This window comes from Pinus tabuliformis, chromosome Q (genome assembly GCF_031772625.1).
Source record: "Pinus tabuliformis cultivar Carrire ecotype Pingquan chromosome Q, CPIR1, whole genome shotgun sequence".
NCBI classification, from domain to species: Eukaryota; Viridiplantae; Streptophyta; class Pinopsida; order Pinales; family Pinaceae; genus Pinus; species Pinus tabuliformis.
Window position 1 is genome coordinate 1,305,006,523 of NC_142296.1, and position 10,135 is coordinate 1,305,016,657.

The 10,135-nt window shown below is 39.9% G+C and overlaps 1 pseudogene; it reads right to left on the reverse strand.

Annotated features, from left to right (window-relative positions):
- Window positions 1-294: 294 nt before the first annotated feature.
- LOC149224625 (2-Cys peroxiredoxin BAS1, chloroplastic pseudogene) lies at window positions 295-8,245 on the reverse strand (annotated as a pseudogene).
- Window positions 8,246-10,135: the final 1,890 nt, after the last annotated feature.

The window sequence follows — 10,135 nt, forward strand, 5'->3', positions numbered from 1 at the left end:
GCAACTTGTCTTGTACAAAAAACTATAGCCACATGCGAAATCGCAATTGCATGCATCGATTCTACGAAATTCCCGTTTAATTCACCTTTGCACGGTCGAATGCTGTGAGCCAACCAATATTTTTCTGATTTGTCTTTAGTTAATTGTTTGAACTGTTGAAAATGGCGCCGGACAACATGCAAATGCTAGCTTTGGTTAATAACCGACCAAACTTGAAAAACGTTGATCTTCGTAGTCATGCCTTCAATGTAGGCAGCCAAAATAACTACATATCAAGAAAATAATCAAAATTGAATGCCTTATTCTTTAATATCCCGAGTAAACCTTCACTTGGACCACAATGCAGTGCTATGGACCAACGCTATATTTAATTTTCATCCTAATTTTCAGATAGCTTCAAAGTATTCTTTACTCAATTTGGGATCTGGCTTCATTGATTTGTCTCCTGGCTTCCACCCAGCTGGGAAAACTTCATCGAGGTTATCCTGAACATATTGAAGAGCTTGTAATGTACGCAATGTTTCATCCACACTACAACCAATGGCTAGATTGTTGATTGTGGAGTGTTGAATCACACCCTCCTTGTCAATAATAAAGAGTCTGCGTAATGCTATTCCCTGATCTGCAATCAAAACATTGTAGGCTTTTGAAATACCCTTCGTAACATCAGATATCAGAGGATATTTCAAATCACCAAGACCGCCAGCTTTCCTATCAGTTTGAACCCAAGCAAGGTGAGAAAACACACTATCAATAGAAACACCAAGAATTTCAGTGTTCAACTTCTCAAACTCAGAATATCTGTCACTGAAAGCAGTGATTTCTGTGGGGCAGACAAAAGTGAAGTCCAAAGGATAGAAAAATAGAATAACATATTTTTTCCCAATGTATTCAGACAACTTGACCTTGATGAACTCTTGATCAAAAACAACCTCTGCTTCAAAATCAGGAGCCTTGTTTCCAACCAATGGAAGTTCACCAGCATTGACGACCAGCCTCCTCCATACAACACATAATACGTTGCACACTGCAAAGTCAGTGTGAAGATCATGAAGACGTCAAATAGAATAATTTTCTCTGCGGGAAATGGCCTGAAACTGGTTCTTCGTTGAAGCAGGCCCATGAAACGACAATTGCACAATGATGGCTTCACCAAGGGAGCTTCATAGTGCTCAGGTTGTGGTGACTCTCTAGCTCGATCTCCACAATCAGAGCCTTCACGACAACCTCGACCCTTTTTATTGTTAGGATATTCCGACACATAGGATATAGTTAAGTTCAACTTGGTCTAGTATAGAGTTAGGTAAAGTGTGTTTCTTTACCGTTGTACATTTTGTAACTTACAATCCGACGGTCACGATATGTAGTGATCCGACGGTTCACTCTCACCTCGGTATTACCGACACTTGATCCGTGGCTTGACACCCGATTGGTCCATGAGTTCTATTTAAAGCGCATGGAGGGTCATTGTTCGGGTAATCCGTGCATGAGAGAAGCTTATGTAAATTTTCATTCTTTGATTAATAAATTGCCTGTAGTACCCACGTTGGGACAGGCCGTGGACTGTTTCCCTCCTTGCACTCTGAGGGTTTTAACCACGTCAAAAATACTGGTGTATTGATTTGAGATCTGGTTGTGAGCGGTGTCCTTTTGGTATTCTTTCTGTGGAACTTACCCTGTAAATTCATACATGGTATCAGAGCTATTTGAGGGCCGCGTTCGTTGGTGATCCAAATCTGAAGTCGGTAGAACTGCATGCGGCTGTCGTTTCCTAGATCTGCTGTTTCTGACTGCTTTCGGGCCGAGAGGACTGCTCTGTTGCGTTCGGAGCATCTGTTCCAGTGAGGAACCCCTTTCGTTTCACGCGAAAAGGTTTCCGGTAGCCCTAGCTGCGTCATTTTTTAGATCGGGAGGTATACAGTGTTTCTTTTGCAGTTTACTGTTATTTTCTCTCTGCTTATTTCGATCTCAGTTTATTTAGCCTTTTTTTTTAACCGGATCTATACCTTTCATTTCTGCGTATGCTCTTTGCCCTGCGACTCTGTGCGATCTGGGCAAATCAGAAACAGAAAGGAAGGATTTTTCTCATGCGTATGCTCTTTTCCCTGCACCTTAGTGTGATCTCGGAAAATCAGAAACATTGAGAAAAATATTTAGTTTTTCGGCTAAAGCTAACTTTGAGATTTTTTTTAAAAATTTCTAGTTTTTTGGCTAAAGCTAACTTCGAGCCGCAAGGTTCGTTTTTCTTTGCATATTCGTGTTGGGTTTTGTGTTTTGTAGGGAAAAAGAGATTTCTCAAGGCAAGCACGCAAACCAAGGCCCCCCCCCCTCTCTCTCTCTCTCTCTCTCAAATTTTTTGTATAGATCAATTGGTTCAAAGCTATTTTAAGAGAGTAGAGGTCTTGGGTTCAAGTCTCCATTTTGTGGGGGCGGATTTTTTCATTCCCGCACATTCGCGCACTTTGCCGGCAACGTCAACAATTTTTTTTCAAAAAGCCATAACTTCTTCATCCGGAAGCCTTTTTCAGAGCCGTTTTTTTTTAAAACCGCCTATTTTTTCGAGATCTATCCATTGGAACACTTACTTTCAGCATCTTCAGCTTCAATTTTTTTAAAATGGAAAGTCCATGCCAAGTCATTCTTGACAGCACTAACTACTTCCAATGGGTAGAATACATGGAAGATTTACTTAGAAGTAAAGGTCTCTTCAGAATAGCCACAAACCAAGAGAAGAAACCAAAAGATGAAGACAAGGCGGCAAAATGGGAAAATAGACAAGATCAAGCACGTGGTTTGATAGGGATGTCTATTTCTCCTGATCTTAGATTCCACATTGCAGGACTTGAGACCCTCATGAAGCATTAGAAAAACTTGCTAAAGTTTTTGGGATTAAAAATGAAATTAGAGCCCATCAACTTGAAAATGAGCTGCTTACTTTGGATCCTAATAATTTTTCTTGCATTGAAGATTTCTTGTCCAAATTCAAGACCCTTAGATATCTCTTGGAAGGTGTTAAAGTTAAGAAAGAAGATGGTAACCTTATTTATTCCATCCTTACTAAGTTGGGACCAGCCTACTCTGTATTTGTTTCCACTTTCCATTCTACAAGGGAAGCTTTCATTTGTCAAGGACAAGACTACAAGGCCCCTTCCTTTGACTCCTTTTGTGATTCCTTAATAAGAGAACAAGAAAAACTCTTACACCTTGGTCTTCTTAATCTTGGAAACTCTTCCACGAAAGCGTTAGCCGCCCAGCAGCAACCAAATTCAAAGAATCCTAAGAAGTCATATCCTCAAAAGAATGGTCCTAAACCATCTCAGCCTCAAAATGAAAGATCATTTCAGCAAAATGATAAGACCAATAAAAACAAATGGAAGAAGACTGATAGACATTGTAACTTTTGTAATCGAGATGGCCACTTAGAATCTAAATGCTTTAAGAAGATGGAAGCCTTGGAAGCCGCAATGAAGAAACATAACATCCATGTGGAGCCTACTTCAACTTCAACTTTCGGAATGGCACTTTCTGCATGTCATTGTCAATCATCTCAGTCTGGTTATGCATTAAATGTATCTTCTTCTTCTTCTCATTCTCATGAGTGGCTCATTGATTCTGGAGCCTCTTGTCACATGGCCAAAAACCAAGCCATGTTTTCTTCTTTAAATGATTGTAACACCAAAAATATATATATTGGTGATGATAGATCTCTTAATGTTGTAGGGACTGGAACTGTTCATCTAGACAATGGTCAGTTTAATGATGTATTATGTGTTCCAACCTTATCCTGCAACCTTCTATCTGTCTATCAGATAACTCATTCAGGTGAAGGTAAAATTGTTGAATTTTCACCTCATGATGTTGTAATCAAGGATCTAAAAGATCCTAAACAGATTCTAGCTACTGGTCTTGCTGATGATTCCAAAAGGTTGTATAAGTTTCACAACTTTGGGTCATCCAATCTTCCCTCAGTATTTGTTGCTCATAATGATGAAGTGAGCAAACTTTGGCATGAGCGATTTGGTCACTTAAACTATCGCTCCCTTCAGCATCTATGTAAAGAAAATATGGTGACAGGTCTTCCTATGGTATCTTGCAGAGATGGTGTTTGTTCCGGATGTGTACTCGGAAAACATCATCGGGACAGTTTTGACAAACGTGCCTCTTGGCACGCCTCAGCCCCTTTACAGCTTGTGCACAGTGATTTATGTGGTCCTCTTCCTGTTGCTTCATTCTCTGGCTGCAAGTACTTCTTAACTTTCATTGATGATTTCTCCAGACGCACTTGGGTATACTTCTTAAAACTCAAGAGCGAAGTATTTAACACTTTTTTGGCCTTCAAAGCCTTTGTTGAAAAACAATCTGGACATCAAATTCTTAAGCTAAGAACTGATAATGGTGGAGAATATGTTAAAAACACATTCATCAACTTTTGCACCGAAAATGGAATTCAAATGCAACATACTGTTCCATACACTCCACAACAAAATGGTGTAGCTGAAAGGAAAAATCGCACCTTAAAGGAAATGGCTAATTGTATGCTGCAATCTAAAGGACTCAGTCTTAGTTTTTGGGCCGAAGCAATTAATTGTGCAAATTATATAATCAATCGCACTCCTACTAAGGTTCTAGAGAATATCACTCCAGAAGAAGCTTGGAGTTCCATTAAACCAGATGTAAGTCACTTTCGTGTGTTTGGAAGTGAAGCATGGGCCCATATTCCAGATGAAAAGCATAAAGCTTTAGAACCTAAGAGTGAGAAATGTACTTTTGTTGGATATTCTGAAGATGTAAAAGGTTATAGACTTATTCCATTTAAGTCCAAAAATGTTATCATTAGAAGAGATGTAAAATTTGATGAAAATAAATCGGCCTGCGAGCCTAGTCCGGCGGATGTGCCACCTCTTCCTATCTCTTCTACTTTTGAAAACATTTCTTCTTCAGATGATGAAAGCGAGGATGATAATCCTCCCCCACCTTCTCAGGATCCTCAACTTCCAAGATGGGTCCGTGCTACTCGGGATGCAGCAGGTGATCTTGCCGGTGATCCTACAGATCAGCGACGTACACGTTCTCAGTTTGAAAGAGCCTCTTCTTTACTGGCTCAAGCTCCAGTAAATCATGATCCTGACACTTTTGCAGAAGCTTCAGGCCATCCACATTGGGAAGCAGCTATGAATGAAGAATATCATTCATTGATGACAAATGATACATGGGATCTTGTTCCTCTACCAAAGGGACGCAAACTTGTTAGATGTAAATGGGTTTACAGAACCAAGTATGGACCAGATGGGAAAGTTGATAAACATAAAGCTCGTCTCGTTGCTAAGGGCTTTTCACAGGTTGAAGGCATTGACTACACTGAAACCTTCTCCCCTGTTGCCAAAATGAACTCTATCCGCCTTGTTCTTTCCCTTGCTGCCTCTTTAAAATGGGAAGTCCATCAGATGGATGTTAAATCTGCCTTCTTGCATGGGGACTTGCAGGAAGAAATCTATATGGAACAACCCATTGGCTTCATACAAACAGACTCCAGCCTTGTTTGTCGACTTAAGAAATCCCTTTATGGCCTCAAGCAAGCTCCTCGGGCTTGGTATGCCAAAATGGATAGCTTTCTTTTAGAATCTGGCTTTTCTAGGTGTCATTCTGACAATACTGTCTACACCAAGAAAGTGGGCAACTCTCTTATCATCCTTGTTCTTTATGTTGATGATCTTATTCTTACTGGTAGTGATCCCAACCTTATAAACCATGTGAAGTCCAGCCTTAAAAAGAAATTTGAAATGACAGACTTAGGACACTTACACTATTTTCTCGGTCTTCAAGTCTTGCAATCCCAAGAGGGTATTTTCCTTTCCCAGTCCAAGTATGCTTGTGATATTCTTCGTCATTTTCACATGGAAGACTGTAAGCCAGCCCCTTCTCCCTTTCAGTCTGGAGTCAAACTTTCAGTCTCTTGTACTTCTCCTGAAGTTGATGCTACCTTATACCGTCAACTTGTCGGAAAACTCTTGTATTTAACCCATACTCGTCCTGATCTTTCCTTTGCTGTTGGCCTTGTTGCTCGTTTTATGCAAAACCCCCGTGAAAGTCATTGGAAAGCAGCTAAAAGAATACTTCGTTATGTTCGAGGTACAGTACAGTTTGGGATTCATTACAGTGCCAAAGCAGCTCCTCTGTTAGTTGGTTTCACTGATTCTGATTGGGCTGGTGACCCTGATGATCGGAAGTCTACTGCCGGTTATGTCTTCACTCTTGGTTCAGGACCTATTACATGGGCTTGTAAGAAACAGGCTGCCATTTCTCTTTCGTCAGCAGAAGCAGAGTATCGTGGTGCCGTGGAAGCTAGTAAGGAAGCCTTGTGGCTTCGTCAGATCCTATCAGAGTTTGGCTTTGAGCAGCAGCATCCAACCACACTTTGGTGTGATAATCAAAGTGCCATTCAGCTATGCAAAGATCCAGTCCAGCATCAGCGCAGCAAACACATTGAACTACACATGCACTTCATCAGAAAGCTCATTCATGACCATGTTCTTGAAGTGCAATATTGTCCAACAGATGATCAGGTTGCAGACATCTTCACAAAGGCTCTCACAGAGGCGAAGTTCACTAAACTTCGATATATGCTTGGAGTTCAGGAAGTTGTCACTAAGGGGGGATAGGCTCTAGTGCCTCCTTCCTTCTCCTATTGTGTCATATTTGTAAATCCTTCAATCCTATCCCAAGTTGTTCTTAAGGGGGGATGTTAGGATATTCCGACACATAGGATATAGTTAAGTTCAACTTGGTCTAGTATAGAGTTAGGTTAGAGTTAGGTAAAGTGTGTTTCTTTACCGTTGTACATTTTGTAACTTACAATCCGACGGTCACGATATGTAGTGATCCGACGGTTCACTCTCACCTCGGTATTACCGACACTTGATCCGTGGCTTGACACCCGATTGGTCCATGAGTTCTATTTAAAGCGCATGGAGGGTCATTGTTCGGGTAATCCGTGCATGAGAGAAGCTTATGTAAATTTTCATTCTTTGATTAATAAATTGCCTGTAGTACCCACGTTGGGACAGGCCGTGGACTGTTTCCCTCCTTGCACTCTGAGGGTTTTAACCACGTCAAAAATACTGGTGTATTGATTTGAGATCTGGTTGTGAGCGGTGTCCTTTTGGTATTCTTTCTGTGGAACTTACCCTGTAAATTCCTACATTTATTCACCAAGAAACCCCATGGTGGGTCCCAAGCTCGATCCTTTCTCTCCAGCGCAATCCATGGTAGGTTCTAATAGCAAACAACAATGGTTGTGCTTTTGATAAAAAACACACTGCAATATTCACCTGGTTGGAGGCTCTGATACCACATGAAGAAGAATCACAAAGCCATATAACCATATGAACAACAAATTAACGCACAAAAGTTAAACTGACAGAAAAGGTAGAGAGCCATCATGTGGTCTCTCATGCTCATGTAATTCTCTCTTATTCAAATAATTTAATAATACATTTAAATACATGAGAAAGTGGTCTTAAGATAGTGCACCTATCTTAGACTCACTGGTTGAGACAATTTCTCAACTTACACACTAATTTAGGAGATCTAGTTGGAGAGGATCTCTCATCCAAACTAGAATCCTTAGTTTGAGGAATTCTCATGATTTTATTTATTTAATTTAATAATTGGATTTATTATTGATTATTAAGAGAGTGAGGCTAACAAAAGAAGCCCCAAGTTGAAGTCAATTAGTCAAAGAAAATTGTTGACACCTAATATTTGGGATTAAACAAATCCATGTAAATATTGTGAATAGAAAATAAGGAGAATTAGAAGATGAAAAGACATTGAGAGATGAAACCCAAGAGTTTCTCCCTCCATGGATATATCTATGATCAATCTTAATGCAAGGACACAATTCGATTTGAGTTACCTCTTGGCCTGACATGATATTAGAGCCAACCCATTTTTTTGGCTCCCTTTCTGCCCTTGTAACTCCCTCTTGCCTCTATTCTGCATATTTTGCAGAACTACCTATATTCTGCATATTTTTTGCAGAATTGACACCTTTGCCTTTCAATCGACCATACCTCTCCAAAGCAAGCCCAACGACCAAGTCTACGGAGGAGCCCATGACAACAACCTTATTTGGATTGTGAATTTCTGCCGCCCACTTACCGCATGGCCTTTGCCTCACTCCTCTGTAACCTTTTTGTAGTTTTGTCGATTCGACTGCCTCGTCTATAGATTCATTTATGCTCATCTTCTATTCATCTCCATGGCTCATGCTCGCTTCTGGCAATAAAGCAAGAACCTGTCAGCTTTTGTATATGCTCTTAACAGATTCAGGGATAACAAATCCCCGCGCCGTCACAACATCGTCGTCAAAGCTCACCAATGGCTCTCTGTTTGCGTTCCACATTGATCCCATTTCATTTCCGACATCAAATCAATTACTAGCCACTAAAGTATTGTAGGGAAATCCCTCTGGATATTTGGTGATGTTGTGCTGCCATGAAATAGAGATAGGCCCGGTGGTCGAAATAGTATAAGTGGGCTCATCCTCGTCATAATTATTGTCATGGAACCGACATTCTAGACCAGATATTTCTCTCTTAACGTCTGGTACAAGAAATCCAACGATTTACAGACTCTATAATAGAGTTTTCCTTCTAGACTCTTCTAACTATAATGGGGTTGCAAATTCACCGCTACAGGTATACCTCGTGGCCATGGTGCTGAAACTATTAAATTTGCTCAATAGACTATCCAATGTCACTTGTCCAGGTTCTAAATGAAGTTATTTTACTGCTTCAATTTTCCAAGTTCCACAGACACAAGTTCAAGGTGTGAAATTGTTGTATGGTGAATATATTGGTTGGTGTTAGTGTGAATGTGCATTTTTATATGTTGGATGGTGGATATATAATGCGTGACCTTTGAAGACAGTATGCTCCTTTATGTGTTGAGTTTTTTAAGGGCCGTATTGTATATGGATAATATAGGTGATGATGTTTTGAAGACATAGCCATTGAATTTTATTACAAATACATCATTTTTCTGTGCAACCATTGAATTTTTTTGAGGCCAAATCAATTTTTTATGATGCATTCACTAATTTCTATTGTGGGAGTGGTTCTCATTGGTAGGGAAAACTATCTTGAGTGGTCTCAAAAGATTAAACACACCCTCATTTTCAATGAGTTGTGGAAAGAGGTTTGTGAAGGAGAATGAGACAATGCAACTGCAAAGCCCACTTCAGATAAGGAGCTTTCCATTTGGGAAAACAAGAATAACAAGGTCTATGCCTTGATTGCACTGTCAATAAATGAAGAGGTGAGTCGCCATTTTTTTCCATTTTCAAATGCTTTTGAAGCCTTAAAGAAGTTGAAGGAATTGTTTGACTCACACTCTGAACTTGAAGTTGTTCAATTGATGATTAAGTTGTTCAGTATCGAATTGAAAAATGATGACCCCCTTGCCTTAGTATCAGAAGTAAGATCAATTATGCATGATATAAAAGCCACTGGTGTTGAGATAGATATTCCTTTTATAGCTTATGTCAAGGCACTATATCCCACTTATTTACATTATCTTCAATCAGTGCAAGAAAGTGGAAACCTTAAGGAGATAACCTTTGACTCCCTTGAAAATAAGTTTGCTGAGAGAGACAAGGCTTTTGGGAGGAAGACAACTTCTTAGTCTACTGAAGAAGTTGTATGCCTTACACAAAAGGAGAATAATCGTGCACAAGATTCTTCTAGAGGAAGAGGTGGTAGCAGAGGAAGAGGAAAAATGAATTTTAGAGGTAGGGGGCCAGAAAGTTCCAAGGAGAAAAGTCTGATCTTCATTGCACACGTTACAATAGAGATGGACATGATGCATCCACATGTAAGTTTCCTTGGGACACAATTAAGTAGGATAGAAATGAAGGGAAAGGTAAAACCAATGACAAAGGGAAAAGCAAAGAACTTGAATCCGCTCGTTATGTTGTGGCTCATTGCAACATTGGAATAACTAAAGATTTATTCAATGCTTCACTTGCTTCATGGAAAGATGATTGGTTGCTTGATTCAGAAGCAACTTGCCACATGACTTTTATGAGAGATTTCTTTGAAGAATTCACTGACAATGTTGATGGAAAAATATACTT